The following is an 18,738-nucleotide window of genomic DNA, read 5'->3' on the forward strand; positions in this document are numbered from 1 at the left end:
AAAAAAAAAAGACGAACTGAAAGCACCATGATGTAGAGCTGATGATTATCAATGAAGAAGCCATGCTTTGAATTCAGTATTTGCTTAATTTTTTTCAGGCACGGGAAGCCTTTTCTGAATTGAAGATGATTATTATTATTTATTTATTTTTCCTTTTCTAGATTAATTATTTAATAGCAACTCTTCTTAGCTCTGAATTAAGCCTCTAATGGGTTGAGCCCTTAAACACACATGAGAGTTAAAACCTTTTTTTATAATGAACAAGTGGGTTTTTGGAGGATGTTTTTTTCAGTAAGGGGATATTCCCATTGTGGAAATTTGCATAGATAGATGGTACAGGACACAAGTTTTTCAATGCAAAAAGTGTCAAATGGGAGAGCAATGGTTCCGTCTAAGAAAAGAACAAAACTAGAAGGAAATTTCTGACCCACCACACTCTATTGCCAGATAGGTAATAAAGTTATTTGAAAGAATGCAGCATCATTGGTATGAAAAATCTTCCATTTGTCACAAACTTTCCTGGTTCTACAACCTTATTTCTTAGGTTACAATAAAGCCACATTAAGACATTCCAAATTATTCAAAAAAAAAAAAAAAAAAAAAAAAACTTTTTTCTGGAGGTCAGAGAGAAGCTATGATTCTCAGTTCTGCTCTGTCTTCATTGTCCCTTGTGGGGGATGAAGATTCCCGAGGAGCTGGCACTGAGCTGAATCCACATGCCGTGCTGGTGCTTGCACAGCACTCTGGCTTGAACCACCTGAGATGAGCAGGCAGAAACATTCGTGGCTGTAGAAACAGCATGGGAGGGACAGAAATTCATTGGTACCTTTTTTTTGTTTTGTTTTGTTTTTGGTTGCATCTCATATTCAGTGTAAACACAATGCAGTGATTTGCTATGGTCCAGCCTCTGCTGTGTGTGCTTGTTTGTGTAATCAGAACTAAATGACATTAAATGAAGTTTTCTTGCCCTCCTGAGGACTCAGGATACAACACTTCCAGCCGTCTCAGTGCTGGAGACAGAAGAAACTGTAACCATAGTGATGGAATGGAAATGATTCCCTTGTTCTGAGGCTGCAGTATCCTACAGACATTGCCATTCTCAAGGTCAAAAATATATTAGGAAGAGATAAAAATTAGAGAAAAATGTGCTGGCTTAGCTACAAAAGCTAATTTAGTTTATGCATTATAAATTATGTTAAAAATGACTAAAATGAGATTTCTCAGCAAGAACTAAATGTGTGGTTTCACAAAACTAATTTCCAAAGTTGAACATGATTACAGAATTTAGCTTTAAAAGCTTTTCAGGCCATCAGATAAAACAGCAAATCTATCAATTATCAGAGGTTAGTGGTGCTTCTGTCAGAAATATAATGGTAATTTTAGCATTCTCCTCATCATTTACTAAATTAAGAATGTCTGCAAACAGATCAATTAATTGTAACATTATTTAATTTAATGAAACGTGATCTGTGAAGGAACATTAATCAGGCTTTAAAAGAAAATGTTTCAGCATCTCTTTCCAAATGTCAGAAATAGTAGGGCCCATACGTGGTGAGGTGACAGTTGTCATTCTGAGGATTTGGGGATAGGATTGAGAATTCTTGCAAATGAGCAGAATTGCTGGTAGGCAAGGTGTTGCCCAGTGCTGAGCACTGCCATGCTGTGCTGCTAAGCTCACCCTAAAACACCTAGTAGCTGGGAACCCTGCCACCTCTTCAATCAGCCTGTTTTTCTCCCTTTGCCCCCACTTTTCCAAAGAGGGCAGATGACTGAGCACATGGCATTGTTCCAGTTATGACACTTGAAGTCAGTGTGAAGCACTCCAAGGATGAGACTTGCAGGACTGCTGACCTCCAGGGGCTGCAGGAGGCATGCCTCACCTCTCCCCTTCACCCTAGCAAGGCGTGCAGGGCTGACTTTCCTTTACTTGTGTTTTGCAGTGCTGCAGTGGTCTTGGTGGTGGGCAAGGAATCTTTTTTTTTTTTTTTTTTTTTTTTTTTCCTAGGGAAAGATTCATGTAAGGCTGCCTCCTGGAAGCTGGGCTGGGAGTGAGTTTGAGAGAGCAGAGGTGTGGCAGCTAAAATCAAGTTACCCATTTGCCACGAAAGATTTTATAGGATTTTTCTACAGCATTCAAGGCTTTACCCGTTGAGAGTCACCGCAGAAAGCCTGTCCTCCTCCAGCTCTGCAGTGCAGACCTGGGCCAGCACTGCCACTTCTGCTGCTGTGCGCCACGAGGCAGCCAAGTGGAAGGAGCAGAGGTGGTTTGCAGGAGGAGCAAGGGAATCCCAGAACAAGCAAACAAGGAGATCAATCTTGTGAGTCATCTCAGTCCAGCACTCTTTCTTTGAACTTTCCCCATTGCTGCCTTTGCAGCCTTGTGGTGGGGGAAAGCATCTTTGCACAGTACAGGGTGAAACTGTGGGAACAAGTCTAACCAAATAATCCAGCTCCCAAGCAAAACTGACAAACAGTAGGAGGCCGCAGTCACACAGACAGTGAGGCTGTGTTCCCTACAGACAGTCATTATGGAAACAGTGCTGCAGACATCAACTTCTAGTCCTAAGCAGATGCAGGAGTTTGATGTGAGTGCAAATGTGAAAGCTGAACTTGTGTTTTGGTAACCCAGGGGTGCTAAAGGTTTGGTCACTTCCCCAAATTTTTACTTTCTCTAGTACACTAACACAGCTCTAATTCAAAACTACAGGACCTCTGATACACCCATTAGGAAAGGAAAAGTGATGAGAGTCTGTATTTATCATGGTACTTCAGTTGAAGCATAGTTTTCATATTACTGTATTATTTATTGTTTTTCCTTCCTGTCAGGGAGAGGTATTTGCTGTATCTTGGGAGTGAGAGGAGACAAATCAGACAATACTTTCCAAAAGGCAATAGTAAGTGGGATGAGCTGACTGAGGCAGGGAAGAAGGGAAAACTGAGGACCAAAACAGTCAAAAGCAGTAACCAGTGCTTGCTCTTCCTGCCATTACAGGGTCTGAAGGACCTGGAGTTTAGGCACTAGAGCTGCTGCCAGGGATGGTGCTGCCTCCCTGCCTCTGGGGATGGAGGCTTACTGATTGGGACCAAAAAGGTCAGCTTTTCTCTTCAAGGTGATGGTGATTTTTCAAATTCTGCAGCTCTAACTGGAATATTTCAAGATCTTTGGGAGCAGGTGTTTTGTTGTTGCTGTTGCTGTTGTTTGTTTGTTTGTTTGTTTTTCTTTAAGTAGAAAGCACTGACCCCAAGCTGGGTGGCTGAGACATCATCTGCTTTCTGTAGTGTTAGTCAATGTAGCAACCTACCTTACTACTATTGTTTTTTGGATTTCTTTTTCAAGCTTCAATCTATGCCAAACTTGAATCATTTCTTAATAAACTTCCTTCTTCACATTATTAATGCCTAATCACACGTGAGGAGGGCTGAAATAGCTGTAATAACATTGTTTATGTCTGAGGCAGATCCCCTCATTAAACTGCAAACAGACTGGGAAGCAATGATTTGATATTGTGATATTTGATATTTTCCCCTAGTTGTATCTTTTCTCTCTGCAATGTGCATTTACTGTGCTACCAGGAACATGTGTTTGAGAACCTCACCCTCTGACCCAGTGTTTTGCTGATTGCTGGAGTTTGTGGAGGATGTGGAAAAGGCACTGGTAGAGACCTGGGGACAATCCCGTGCACCAGCTACCTCTGTAATTCATGAAAACCAGTCCTTCCCAGGATCAGACCCCCTTCATGCTGTGAATATCCAAAGCAGGACAACTGAACTGAGCTTCCAAAGAAACACTTTGCTTCACCAACCACAAAGAGTCTAAACATCAGTTAAATGTGAACTTCTACTGTCTAAAGGTTGGTGAGATTAATCCCTTTCCACTGACTGCCCTGTGGTGACAATCCAGGCTCATTTTCTCATGGTGTATTCAGATAATCAGAGTCCAGCTCCAGAGATGGGTGTCATTTGATATATATATATATATATATATATATATAAATACTAAAACTGCCACCTACCCTTCATGGTATCAATTTCATAAATTAAGGAGAGCTTTCCCCTTTCTGCGTATTTCAGTAAAGGTCAAAATTTCTTTCTTTGTTTGTTTGTTTGTTGCTTTTTTGTTGTTGTTGATTTTGTTTATATATATATATATGGAATTTTAGAAGTACAAGAAACAGATCTTTTGTCACACATATTTTCAGAAAATGTAGCAAATGGATTCTGAAGTAACGTGTCTCATGTGCCCTTTGTACAATATTTAAATTGGATGGTTTTGTTACACCTTGGAAGCATGCTTGCTTGGGAGCACGTGTGTCTGTGGAGGTTAGTTCTGGGCTATGAGCAGCACTAGAACAGACCAGCCAAGAGCTGTCACAGGCTGGCACTGTTTGAATGGCCTGAAATAGGCTGGTGGCCCTCCTATTACTGGCCAACTGGGCAACCAGAACAGCAGTGCCTAACATTTGTGGCTAGCCTATCTTAAACATCATTAAATGATCCCACAGGAGGTAACAGGACAGGCTGAGAGGCCTGGGATGATCCATCTCTGCAGAAGGGAGTTGAAGTGAGGGTGGCTGGTAGATTTCACTTCTCCAGAAGGTGGAGAGGTGGCAGTTGGAGCACCCTTGGATGAGTACAGCTGTAGGCAACAGGCAGACAAGGAAGCAAAGTAAATGGTATTTAAATTTTGGGGAGACTGGAGGGAGATGTCAGGTATGTGATCAAACTGTGCATGTGACCCAGGCAGAGGCAATTAGTTCTACATCCTTGGAAATCTAAAATTTCTAATCTAGATTCCTAACTGGGCAGGAAGTAGGCAACCTTGCCTATCTGGCCCTGCTCTGAGCAATAGATCGGACTAACATCTTGGGGTGCCTTCCAATTTAAACTACTGGTGGACTCTATGTTTTACAGAGTATGAGAATAGAATGATTTCAAAAAACAAAACAAATAAACAAACAAACAAAAACAAACAGAGCCATCTAAAGGGTCAATGGAAAAGGCTCCCTGATAATACTTGGATCTCCACCAAGTTTAAAGATTGTGACCTTTTCACATAATATCAGTCATTGGAAACATGTTCACATTCAGGTTAACCACCATTATCTGTCCTAGATACAGATGGGCTGTATTTATGTCAGAGTACTGGGTGAGCTCCAAGCATGTCCATGTGTGTAACCAGCCATGGTGATGCAGCCACTACCTGTCTTTGTTTTTCCTTCTTCCCCAAAATACATGTACCTGTGATCATCTCAAGGTGCTGGGCAGAATTTGCACATATGTATTCATGGGTATCAGCAGTGTTAATTGGTTGTTATTTTGTTAGACAACAAGTTGGATAGTATAGTGACTTTTAGTGGGCTTTAAATACAACTCATTTTTATGTTAAAACCTCATTTCTTTTTCTCCATAAAAAGATTGAAAACCTAAGTACATAATCTTTCCACAATTTAATTAGAGTAACTGTCCATTTGAATCATTTACCACCATTATAGTCAATTAATCCCTGGATACAGAAACAGATGGGAGAGAAAGAAAGAGAGGGAACACTGCGATGAGCCGATCTCTGGCTGGGGATCCTGTTTCCACACCGGACCTCCATGCTGTGATTCCTGGGGGTCTCCTCATGGATCTCTCTCATGTAGAGACCTGCTTGGTGACACAAATAAAAAGTCTTGTTCTGCCTCAGGGAGACTTCCCTAAGGTGGGAGGTGATGACGAGATGGCCCTGGCCAACAGGGACATGAAGAGGGGCAAATCGCCTGAAGTCAGGAAGGGTGAAAAGCAGATGCACACACCAGATCCTTGGTCACTGGGTAAGATTTTTCTAAGATATTGTAGGGTAGGAGAGTTTTTGGAACAGATTGAGGGGCAATATGAACTATCTCTTCATCATCTATCAAGCAGTACTTGAAAAGGTTGTTAGTTTCCTAGGCAAGCTGGTTGGTCCATTTAGCACTTAAAAATAATTATTCACTTTCTAAATATGTTATAAGACTGACAATGACCTCAAATAATAATTAATCTTGGACTGTTATCAGAGAAATCACTGCTGGTGCTTCAGTCTCCATGTGGTGTCAGGGGATAGAGCACTACATTTTGTGTTTTTCCAGGAGCTGTGGACTACTGTGAGAGAAACCTGCCTCCTCTCTTGTATCAGCAAAGAGGCATATATTGAGGCCAACAGCAGTGGAGTAGAGAAGAGTTGAAAAGGTCACTTTATCCATGTAAATGTTAAGCTGATGGTGGTTTCTTAGGAATGGTTTGTCAGGAAGAAGTAGTGGAAGAGAAATATCTACAGATAGGGAAGGGTGGTAATTCTCCAGTAGCTTTTTTTTTTTTTTTTTTTTTTAATTAATTTTAACATATGCAAAATTTAGGGTAGCTATAAATGTTTGCAATGTTTTCTCAGTCCATGAGAAAATTCTAGGAAAATGAGTTCAAATTCATTGAAGGTATACAGGATGTTTCAGAATTCCATGTCTCCAAAAGAAATCATACGAGATTTCAAACCTCCAAAGTCAGCTTCTTTCTCAAGAATGAAAAGTAAAACAAAAACAAACCACCACAACAAAACAAACAAACAAACAAACAAACAAAAACAAACAAGTGAACAACAACAAAAAGCAAGATGCAGGTCTGGCTGAGAGGTTTGAGCCTGTGGGCAGCAGATATGCAGGCCTTCTCTTGTCCATTGAGAATCTTGGTGGTCCCAGCAGTTTGGCTGTAAAACAGAGTGGCAGAAAGATTTTGACATAACTCAGGAAAATGAAAGAAAAAAATCATGTGCATTCATCCAAGCAATGAATAAAGCCATCCACAGACATTTATCTCCCTTTATATCACTGATGTGAGAGGATGAGCTTGTTACCGTCTTTTCAAGTTACCATTAAAAATGAAATGTAGATCACTTGGACATGCCTTATCAGGACTGAGTCAGTCAGAGTCATTCAAAAACAGATGCTGTTCTAGTAAAGTTGAAGTAGATGGTCAATTACCCATTTATTTGAACTGTAAGATCACTGTTGAATATGCTACATACTTCTTTGATCTCTCTGTCCCATCTCACATATCTACTCTCATGCTGTGGACCATTCAGACATAAAATAAGAAAATCTTTTTTGTATATATCCTTTGGCCATGAGTCTGACTGTCTGTCTGTCTGTCTCTCTCTCTCTCTCTGTCTCTCTATCTATATTTCTCAGAACAGCCCAGCCTAGTTAAGAAGTCTTAGGCCTGTTTGACCACGACTTTGGTGATGCATGTCTGTTTCTGATTCTATCGCAGGTTGAGAGGGAATGGATCTTCCTCTCCTTTCTTTCCACTTTCTGATAATTCCAGATTCTAGTGCATGTCAGTACTTACTGTCTGGCACAGGGAGGACCTAATTTCTAAGTAAGACTCAGGATGTTTATGTTCCAGTGGGTGTTCACAGATCCTGTGCTGTGATATCTCAAATGTCTGCAAATCAGTGATGATGAAGATGGTGACAAACTGCTGCAGAAATAAGACCCATAATTCTGCATGATTCATGGATACAGAGAAGGCTGTTATAGGGATTAATAAAATTCATTAATTTATTTTGAAAAAGAGGAAAGAGTTCTGAAGCTGGGCAAAACTTTTCCTTTGCATTACAACAAAACATTGTCAGAGTTTATTTATAATGACTGTTATATTGTCCAGCTCCTTGAATGCTACCTCCGTGAGACTAACAGAAAAAGAAATATTTTGGCACTGATGCTGTGTCCAACATGTCAGCCAACTCTCAATGCTGGATTCTCTACAGAGGTTTCTATCTATTCCCATTTTCTTCATTAGTTTAAAGAGTTTGCTACAGTACAAAGAATGGCTTCCTCTGAGCCAATGATGCAGTTCAACACAAGCACATTTCTAACTAGTCTTCAAAACACAGGTCATTTGGGATATATGAAACAGCAATGAGTGATATTTTAAAGAAATATATAGCAATGCAGTGAACTTGAGGATGTTAGGGGAGGGATCAAAATTACAGATTCTATAATGACGTGTATTGATTTTTCCATTCCTCATCTGAGTTTAGCTGGTGTTTTACTAGTGACTGTCTCAATACTGCTTGTCAGCCTTTCTGAAATGAGCCTGTGGTATTAGATTGTGTCTTCAAGTAGAACACCTGTCTTGAGCTCCTAGGGTAATTGTGCTCTATTTTCCTTTTTCCTAGGCCTGATCATCAGACCAAAGCTAAGCAAGACAGCAGGATGATGGCATGAGTATTGAGGGTGCAAAACTGTAGAAGATTCCCCTTATTATCTGCTCAGGTACTACCACATTGCATGAGATGTTTCCATGTTCATTTCAATTCATTGCTTCATTCATAGGTTCAGCCATGTGCAGTAAAGTGTCAGATTGGTTCATGTCCTAGACACACACATCTAACAGGACAAGGCTGACTTTACATCTCCTTACCTACATGCAGGGTCTTCTTTGCCACTTGAATGAGAAATATTGGCTCTCTGGGGGGCTGGCATCATCAGCACCACCTGCACATGAAAGCTGTTACTGGTACTGAGCGGGCTGCAAAGAGACTGGTGATAAAGACAAATATTTGTTGAGAGGTTTTGTCTGATTTAGTTTATTATTATTATTGTGTTTTTAATGAAGTGGTTCTGCTACCCTTCCTTATATGTGTTAGTCCAACAATACATTTTTTTTTTCTTAAATACTTTTTAATGAATAAAAATCTTGAGCCTCACAGAGCTGAAAAGAGGATGCATGAGTAGAATCCAGTGTTGGAGCCTAGAGATTTTTTTCCTCACCCCAAAACAGCCTAAACAATGCAAAGAAGCATTGTAAGACTCATAATTATCACACTGTGTTACATTTGTTGCATTTTCATTGCAGCTTTTTTTATTATTATTTATGCCTTCCCACACCATGCTGTTCCACAGAACAATAGATATTACTATCATTGTGATAATCAGCTTTCAATTTCCTTTCCCTAAATGTATTCTAGTTATAATGTCTTGTAAATTTTAAATACCTCCTTGCTTTCAATTGAATTAAACATTCAGATACTTGTAGAGTATTAGTCAAACAGACAAGAGAGGACAAAATGCAGTTGTCTTTGTAGTTGTTTATTACATCTTTAAAAAATTAAGTCCTGGCAATTTTACTCATATCAGTAAATTCTCATCTCTAATAAAGTTTTTCTCCCACTTCTCCAGATACTCAACTTGCCAGTTAGAAAAAATTTGCAGCAAGCATGGCTTTGGTATCCCATTAGGGGAGAGAGTTTAAGAAAGACTTCAGTGGCTGGACGGTGTTAGGACTGAATAGTTCATCTGTGGGAAAGGAATTTGCAGGTGGCTTTGCGCTGTTTCTCACGTCCTTGAGTTAGAGATAATGAGGAAACAAGCTAGAGAGAAGTGCACGGAGAAGCTAGACCAATGATAAGTTGTTGTCGGTGTGTGCTGTTTTTAGTTGCCTATATATACTCTGTTAGAACATGCAATAAAGGAGGATGATTATACTTGCATCGAGGTTGCATCGTTACTCCGGGACCGTCTCCCTTTCCAACACTCATCCATTCTCATTTCTTCCTTCCAGGGATCATCAACAGAAGCAAAGTGAAGAAAAGGTCCTCAATGGGTGGAAAACTTGAAATTTCTTCTTCCTATATTTTTTTCTTTCACTATCTGTGTTCTTAGCAGCTTTTCTTGTCTTTAAGTGCTCTTCATAGAGGTAAAGTGCTGTAGACAAAAGTGGCACTGTGTTCCTAGAAACTTCACTGTGTGGAGTCTTCTCTGCTGAGATTGCTTGAGCAGAGAAGCAGACAAGCAGCCTACAAACGTGGCATAATCTGGAATAACTTGACTTTCAGAAGTGCCACTACAGGAGAACAGTGCTATTTCAAAAAATAAATGTAGATGCAGATGGCAGGAGTCTTACTTGAAAACGCTGCATTGGAAGCTGCCAGTGAAGGTACCAATATACCATGGAGAGCAGGTGAGCAACCACATGAATGTGAGAATTCGTGCTAGCAGACTACGTCAAACGAGTTTCAGATTGCAATCTGTGGATCTAGTTGTATTCTCAACATTTGCCAGAATCTGTTAACTGACTTGTTCAACATTTGGAATAAGATGCTTCAATACAAATAAAGGTGTCAAAACATTACCTTTAGGAAGATTAAGAAAGACTACTACTCATGTCCTGACTTTAAGTGCTGGAGCTAAGTAGTCATGGTGCCATCAAAATGAGACACTCACTGCTTTACAGAACAGCAAGGGTGGGGGTGTTAATTTTTTTGCTTGTTTTCACTCTCTGAAAACAATCCTGTTTATTTTTCCTACTCTGAGATAATATAAATATATATATCCAAAATGCATTTCAAAATTTCTCGTAGAAGTACAAATCTTCCTGTACATTTATTGTGAAATAAATCAAAACATTTAACATCCTACAAAAATGAATTTGGAACAAAAATAGGATTACCTGGGATGGCAGTTCTGATACTAAGGAAAAGGAAGTACCTTCAACTTTTCGTTTCCACCACATCCCAGACTCTGGACATTTAGTCAGTAAAATCATTCCCTGGAAGCAGAACTTGCAGGGCACTTGCCTTAAATATGGACCCTGAATATCAGCTGCCTAGGCCCTTCAGGAAATGGTGAATGCCTAAAAAGACTATAGCTCCTAAACCAACTCTAGAACTTCTCTTAACACACCAGGTAATTGTGAGTTTTCTTTCCTTCAGACCCGATGGGTATTTTGCCACATCATATGATGCCAGAGAAAAAATGCCATACTACAAGAGTATAGCCAGAGGAAAGGAAGATGCAAAATGTGCTATATAAAAAGAAATAGTTTTTTGTTTTGTTTTGTTTTGTTTTGTTTTTTTCCCTAGATTTAAAACCCTTATTGCTCCAACTCTGCAATAAAATAGGTGTTATAAGTAGACTTCTAAAGAGAAGTGACTGATTTCAGCTGTGCTCTGTCAGAAAAAAAATGAGGATTATCTATAAGGAAAACATACCTGTTTACTCAGACATCAAGTTTTGCCTCACTTTCTGAAAAACAAATTAAATCTGACAAGGAATTAGATTGGCTTGAATCATTTGGTTTAGCTAGAAGAGTAATTCATCAGCAGTTGTAGAAAATAGAAGGTATTTCTGTTCTCCTCTGTATTGCTATTCATTTTATCTTTGAAACCAAAATAAAGCAAAAAATTGTTTCATTTCCATTAATACTAGGTTGAATATTTTTGCTACATGTTAGGTAAAACTGTTTATCGCCTCCTCCTTCTGAATTAGAAGCCAGGCAAAATAACCAAAAGGTGTCTTTTGGTATCTTCAGATACTTGCTTTGTCTCTGAGAAAGCAGGTTAATTTGCTTGGATAATAAGATACCATATCTTTTTTAAACTCTAGTTTCAAAGGTAAAGTGTCTGCTTTGTTGCATGCTATTAAATCACTCTATGTGTTTATCTCATCAAGGTAAACTGTCAAGATCAAATCTGTCATTTTATGCATTTATAATGCATTTGTCACCATGGTACGTGGGAAGTGAGTACACAATTTAAATGAGAAAGACCCCAAAGCCTGTCTTCCCTCTTCCCAGTCATTGTAAGTTTTTTGTTTGTTTGTTTGTTTGTTTTAAGAATAAGATTCTTCTGATGTTTCCTGGAGAATTTATGTGATTTCTGTGGTTGCTTGCAGATCAGGACTTTGACAAACAAATGAATTTTCATTGCAGTTTGACAGAAGCAAAGCCTGAGCAGATCGGTTTTATCTGTAGTGGTGTGTGACTGAAGTATTTCATCATGAATTTCATCTGTTGTGCCTATCTTTCACTAAATTTGTCTGCTGTTAAGGAAAGATGAGTTTATGATTGACCTAAACTGCAACTCAGGATCTTGCAATACTCCCACTCCCTGGGCTGGGAACGGTTGGAAAGCTTGGTAGCAGGCGCACACCCAGTACTAGTTGTGCATTCATAATTCAGAGGCAAGGGAGTGGTGGATAGTAGTCATAACTAGAATAAAAGGGAACCTACAATATATTATTATTATTATTATTATTATTTATTTTAAGTATAGAGAAGGACTTGTACTGGCACAAGTGTCTTTAGACAAAGCTGATGAAGCAGATGCATTTTAAGGTCTGTTTCCAAGGAATTTTTCAATTTTCTGTTTCTTGAGTGTTGATGTAAATGTAAGTGTTGATGTAAATAGCTTCCTTCTGAAAGTCTTCTGTGTGCATGCCCATGAGAGCATACCATGCTTATAAACCTGGAACAGTATTGGTTCAGCCCAGTTTGGCAATGTGAAAGAAAACAGCATTTTTCTATCTCTATTGTCCCAACAGGCTTGTATTTGATAATGTATGTTCAATTGCATTATTAAAACCTTTTCTGCCTTGATGGAAAAAAGTATGCCATTTATCCCTGGAGAATGTGCTTTAAGTAGCCATAACACCTTCAGGCCAGGTCACCTGTGTGCTATGGGCAAATGCTCCCACTCTGTTTCTATGTCCACATAAGATTTTGGTTTGTGCTAACAATGTGTTATTCCTTTCTTGTTGCTTAGTATCACTCAGTGCATGTCCTGAAAACTCACTGAGAGACTGTAGATAAAGGAATGAAAGAAATTTATATTTACTAAGGCAGTTAGAGTTTTTTCTCTCTTTTTTTTGTTTGTTTATTTGTTAACCAAAGAAAGGATTTGATTGAAAATGTTTATTTATATATTTATTTATATAGTTAATATAGAAAGTTCCCAGGGGACTGTGAAATCTGATTTGTCTGGCAACCACTCATAAGCATAGACTCTTCAAGGAACAAGAAAATATATTTCATTCAAAACATATAATCTGTTGAAAGTGTTATAGCAATTTAATTCCTACCACTCTCTAAGCAGTTTTTTTGTTTGTTTGTTTGTTTGTTTGTGTTTTTCTGGTTGTATTTCATTGTATTTCACATTCTGCTTTAAATAATGTTTCAGTTTGCTCCACTGGAATATTGGAATATGCCAGGTACACTTGGCAGGAGGTATTTAGCTTCCAGAAGTGCCTTGTACATTTGCAGGAAGTGAAACTTTGTATTTATGTTTCTATTTGATTCACAGGTTTGATTGGTTCACTCTAGTGACTGATTTACATGAATGTTCCTGGGACTGCATTACTGCATAATTAACCTTTATAGCCAAGTGGCCTTGTTTCCACACAGATGCTTCTTAGAAAAGTGCACTCATATTCACTATGGGGACATAAGCAATAGATGGAAATATCAGAAGGAGCTGTTCACCCCCTGTTCTGAATAGGATCAGGTCAGAAGTTATTCTTCATATGGAGCAGGAGAAGATGATCCAGAGGCACAGTAAAGATGTGTGTATCTTCTTCAGTGTATCTTCCTTGTGTATGTGTAAAGCACATGGGCTTGTTTAGCTAGAACAGATTAAGTCAGAAATTTATTTAGCCCACAAGTATCAGCTACTTTGTTCTGAAGAAACTTCAACTAAACCACAGTTATCAAACCTTCAGAAATAAATAAATAAATAAATAAATAAATAAATAAATAAATAAATAAATAAATAAATCTTAAACTAATTTATTTCCTTGTTTGATTATGCATTTACACTGGCCTCTTGCAATAATTCTACTATGAAAAAAATAAGACAATTACAACTTCCATTAAATAAATTCTTAATTGTTCCCAAACTTTCTCTGTTAGGTCAGCCTTCCAGCATTCAGCTAAAAAGAATATATGATTATTTATATTTTATATTCCACAAGAACTAAGAAAAAAGCAGCTAGGACAAGCAATCACCAGTCACATCTGCTGACAAGGCATGGGGAATATTTACTTTCCTCCTTTCTTATATGCATTAAAACTTTCCATATTTGTCATTTAATTTGTCCTTTTGTATTTGAGATTGTACCTTTAAAGTCGAGAAAAATTTAGTTTAACTCAGTCTCTCAATGGGATACCAACCGGCACTAAGTATTTTTATTCACAAATACTTCTACTTTTCCTGACCCATTATACTAAACAACCCAAGCCAGTAATTAAGAATCCCAACCTGATAAATGTGACAATATTGAAAGTGGTAATGAGAGTGGGAGACCTCGGTTTTGGTTAACGAGGGGCTAAACGAAGTCAAAGCCTTTTCCAATCTCAGCCTCCTGTCTCATTTGCAGAACAGGATGCCACACAAGAAATTTGAGCATGCACAGGATCTTGCTGGGTGGTTCTTTAGTAGATTTCGGGGCTGTCTCTGCATTTCACATCAACGTGACCTAGAAAGGAAGGAAAGCCAAGTAAGAACGTCAGGTCATCATCAGAACTTCACTGAGATCTTCTATTTCCCTAAGGTTGTTCCAAATATCAATTCCACTTTTCTTGAGTCTTGCATCAAACTTTATTTTCTTCATATTTTGTCAAAACACATTATTGAAAACTTTGTCTACAGCAGTGTCATGAAGTTCATAATGATGGGCAAATGAGAAACACTGACTAGAATCAGTTGTTTGGAAAAACAGTCTTTGTAAATGAACAAATGTTGAGTCATTTTTATTGGTGACTGCTGGAGAAGACAATGAATATTTTAGACCCTAAATCATCAGGCAGCAATTGTCAGCTATTACTTTTTTTTTTTTCTTTTTCTTTTTCTTTTTCTTTTTCTGAAGACCATACTATTTGCCAAATGTTTCCACATAGTTCTTCCAGACTGATGACCGCTGTGAATAAAATATGGTTTGAAGTGTCCTGAAGCAGTTAGTACTATTTTCACATTGCTTTACTATTTAGTCTTGCTGGATGGGGCACAAACCCATTGTTGTGAAGAACAGGAAAGACAACATTCAGTCCTGTAGAGGAATTCCCTTACAGTTTCTTCAGATAGAATCTTACAGTTTCTGATTTTGGAAAAATATCACTTCCACTGTGGAAGGAACATTAAGTTAACATAGTTGCAGGAGAAATGAAGCAAAAGAACAAACAAGCTAAATATTTAATTCCTTTTTACTGCTTTGATGGTAAGATTTGAGCAACATATATATATTTTTCCCTTTTGCACCATACAGACTTGAAAGTATGTTCAATATTAGTCTTATATCATTTCCCTGCAAAAATCTGATGGGATTCTGCAATGGTTTGTCACCTGGACATCTCTTACTAAACAACAAACATTTATTACATTGTACCTTTCCTCTCCCTCAAAGCTTGATGCATGTATTCCCCAGGTTTCCTAGCACTTCGGTAGCAGCCATTGTATCTAGAACTAGTTTATTCCTAATTTTGTGGTTGATGTGTCTACAATCACAGAGAGTCTTTGACGGCAGGTTGATAGCTGATGAGCTCTCAGAATCCTCATTTCAGCCTGGGAAGTGAATAAAGTGAAAGACATTTTTCTTTTTGCTTAATCTTATGGTTAAGGATTTCAGAGATCTATCAAAATTTTACATGAACAGCTTAAGAGGTTGTTTGCTGTTGTTGTTTGTTTGTTTGTTTGTTTTTTCAAATTTGCTGAAGGTGCCTTATGAAAACAAGTCTCCTTAAAATGCCTCAGTTATTGTCTGCTTAGAAATGACTCTTGAAAAACACCCACCTGGAGAGATGGGCAGGAAGAAACCCAATGAGGTTTAACAAGAGCAAATGTAGAGTCCTGCACCTGGGAAGGAACAACTGGATGTATCAGTACAGGCTGGGGAACAACCTGCTGGAGAGGAGTTCTGAGGAGAAGGACCTGGGGGTCCTGGCTGGACAACAGGTTGACCATGAGCCAGCAGTGTGCCCTCGTGTCCAAGCAGGCCAATGGGATCTTGGTGTGCATTAAAAGGAGCGTGGCCAACAGGTCAAGGGAGGTGATCCTCCACCTCTATTCTGCCCTGGTCAGGCCTCACCTGGAGTACTGTGTCCAGTTCTGGGCTCCCTGGTACAAAAAAGATAAGGATCTCCTGGAAAGAGTCCAGCAGAGGGCCACAAAGATGATACATCTGGAGCATCTTCCCTATGAAGAAAGGCTGAGAGACCTGGGTCTGTTCAGCCTAGAGAATAGAACACTGAGAGGGGATCTCATCAATGTTCATAAATACCTGAGGTGCAGGAGACAGAGGGGTTTGGCCAACCTCTTTTCAGTGGTTTGTGGGGACAGGACAAGGGATAATGGCCACAAATGGAGCACAGGAAATTCCGCACCAACATTCGAAAAAACTTCTTCACAGTGAGGGTAACGGAGCACTGGAACAGGCTGCCCAAGTAGGTTGTGGAGTCTCCTTCTCTGGAGATATTCAAGGGCCATTGGTATGCCTACCTGGGCAGCCTGCTCTAAGGAGCCTGCTTTTCCAGGGGGGTTGGACCCGATGATCTTCTGAGGTCCCTTTCAACCCCTATAATTCTGTGATTCTGTGATCCTATGATTCTGTGATTCTGTAATTAGCTGTTAAGTGCAAAGAGGGAATTGATGGTCTCATTGTAGCTGAGAACAGAAGCAGATATAAGCTGCCTACTTTACCCCTCTATTTATTTTAACAGCAAAAGTGTTTGGAAGAGGTTGAAAATGTTTTCTAGTTGTTAGAAAGGTCTTGTTAAATAAATCAATTTTCTAGACTGATTGTTTTTAGGTGGACTTCAAAACACCCTTGTTCATGTGGAGGGAAGCCTGGACTCTTCCAGCCAGCAGAAATCTGATGTGAAGGAGTCAGGAGATGGGAAGTTCTGTGGCATTTGCAATATTTTAGGGTGGTATTTTGGTGTGACTGGATCAACTAAACTGAGCACAGGGCAGGGAAATGAGTCAGTGAAAACATTACGTGGAATTTCAAAAAAGAATTAAAAAGAGACAGAAGAAAAGAATGGGTAGACAAAAGAAGGATATGCAGTTTTAGGATAGTCTAAAAAAGCAGATTGGAGCAAGAAAACTTAATTATTTTAAAAAAAAAAAAAAAAAAAAAAAAAAAAAAAAAGTTAATAATATTCCTAGCAGAAGACAGTGTCAGCAGGACAATCTACCTGGTCATGCTGACTCAAGTTTTTTCCCTCAACTTTCCATCCAAACTCTTGAAATAACTACTGCTGTGAAGCTGGCAAGGAAATTGTAGCTAATTCTTTTAATAATGGTGCCTTTAGTATTTGCCACCAGAAAGGTCCTCCAGAATTACTAGAATTCCTTTCTTTTTAAAGTTCATACTCTTTAAGAAAATCTCCTTAGGTCTTTGTATGGTTTTGTTGTGGCCACATTTCAATACTTCTGCATGTTCATTCCCAGTATTATCATCATCTGAAATCCATTTACCACTTTTAGAAGAGGCAAAGTGAAAAAATTGAAGTGAAGTTGTTTTTTGGATCACTTTGAAGAAATTTTAATAATAAATCACTTAGAATGCTATGATTCAGATAGTAATTAGAATAAACAAGTTAACAAAAAGAATTTAGCAGTATAAACTCTCTGAAGTACTTAGGGTAGTAGTAAACTGTGATTAAATCAAAAAACAACAACAACAACAACAACAACAAAACTCTTTCTTATATACAGAACTAAATAAAGAAAATATATACTTGAATGAGGAGGCTCTTTGAATGTTGATCAGGGTAGAAGTATCACAGAATTTAAAGCGGCAGATATTTGGTAGTCCTGGTGCCCATATAATGTCCTGAGGAATAGGAAGAAGCTCAGGATGTAGACAGTCGCCCCTGACACTCTGAAGGTTGGATGTTCTTCATCTCTCTCTCAGGGTAGTCTAGGTAAAGGCTGTCTAATTAAAATTCAATTGATTTTCCAGCCTCATGTTTTATGTGTATAGCCATTCTGTCTGTTAAACACATTCTTGTTCTGACAATGACTTTTTACAGATGAAAGTTAAGGTAGGTGCAGGCCACTCCAGATGGTGTGGTGTCAGCATCACAGCTGAGGATTACATCTGTCTTGTGTCACTACATTCGCAGTACGCTAATTTTTAGTTTTCTGGTTGTTGCTCTTCTTAGTCTTCATGTCAACCACAAATGGCACGTCATGTTGCTTTGTACTGCCTACACTGTGAGTTCCCTGACTTAATGTCAGCTGTCCCTGGCCATGTGACTATTTGGATCAAGAATGCAGGATGAACATATTTCAATAGCAAGAGTGTCCAAAAGATGTGTCTGTATGTCCTTCTATCCATGTGCTTCTGTAAAGAAAAACACAACACTGATAAATAAATATGTGAATAGTTTTATAAAATGCATATTATTGATTCAACTAAATTTGCAATGAGACATATTTTTTAAAAATGGTGTATATCAGCCAGATTAAATTTTCCTTTGGTCTCTAGTGTTAAATCTGTAACTGAAGTAAGGCAATTTTGAACTGTTTTTCTGTAAAGACTATGCTGCTTGAGCAGACAAATATTGCTTTCTTTAGGCTTTATAATGTTAATGTTTTTATTATCTTTTTAATTATTGTATAATTCCCTGAGTGATTATTAACTCATCGTCACATCAATACTTATTCACTTGTCACATTTTTCTACCTTGATTTTGTCTTAACTACAATTATTTGCTACTGAAGCCTTCAGTCTTTGGATTGAAACTTCACTGTTGGTGAATTGGTTTTAATGAAAGACAAATAAATATTTAATCTTTATACAAAATTTAAACAGAATTCATCAATTAAGAAAAATCTGATAGTCATATAAACATTCATTCAACTCCTACTACATTTTCTGATTTCTTCTGCAATTGAAAGCAATGAGATCAAGCGACATTAGGGAAAAAATATATTTTATTTCTGAT

This window comes from Oxyura jamaicensis, chromosome Z, assembly GCF_011077185.1.
Source record: "Oxyura jamaicensis isolate SHBP4307 breed ruddy duck chromosome Z, BPBGC_Ojam_1.0, whole genome shotgun sequence".
In the NCBI taxonomy this organism is placed as follows: domain Eukaryota; kingdom Metazoa; phylum Chordata; class Aves; order Anseriformes; family Anatidae; genus Oxyura; species Oxyura jamaicensis.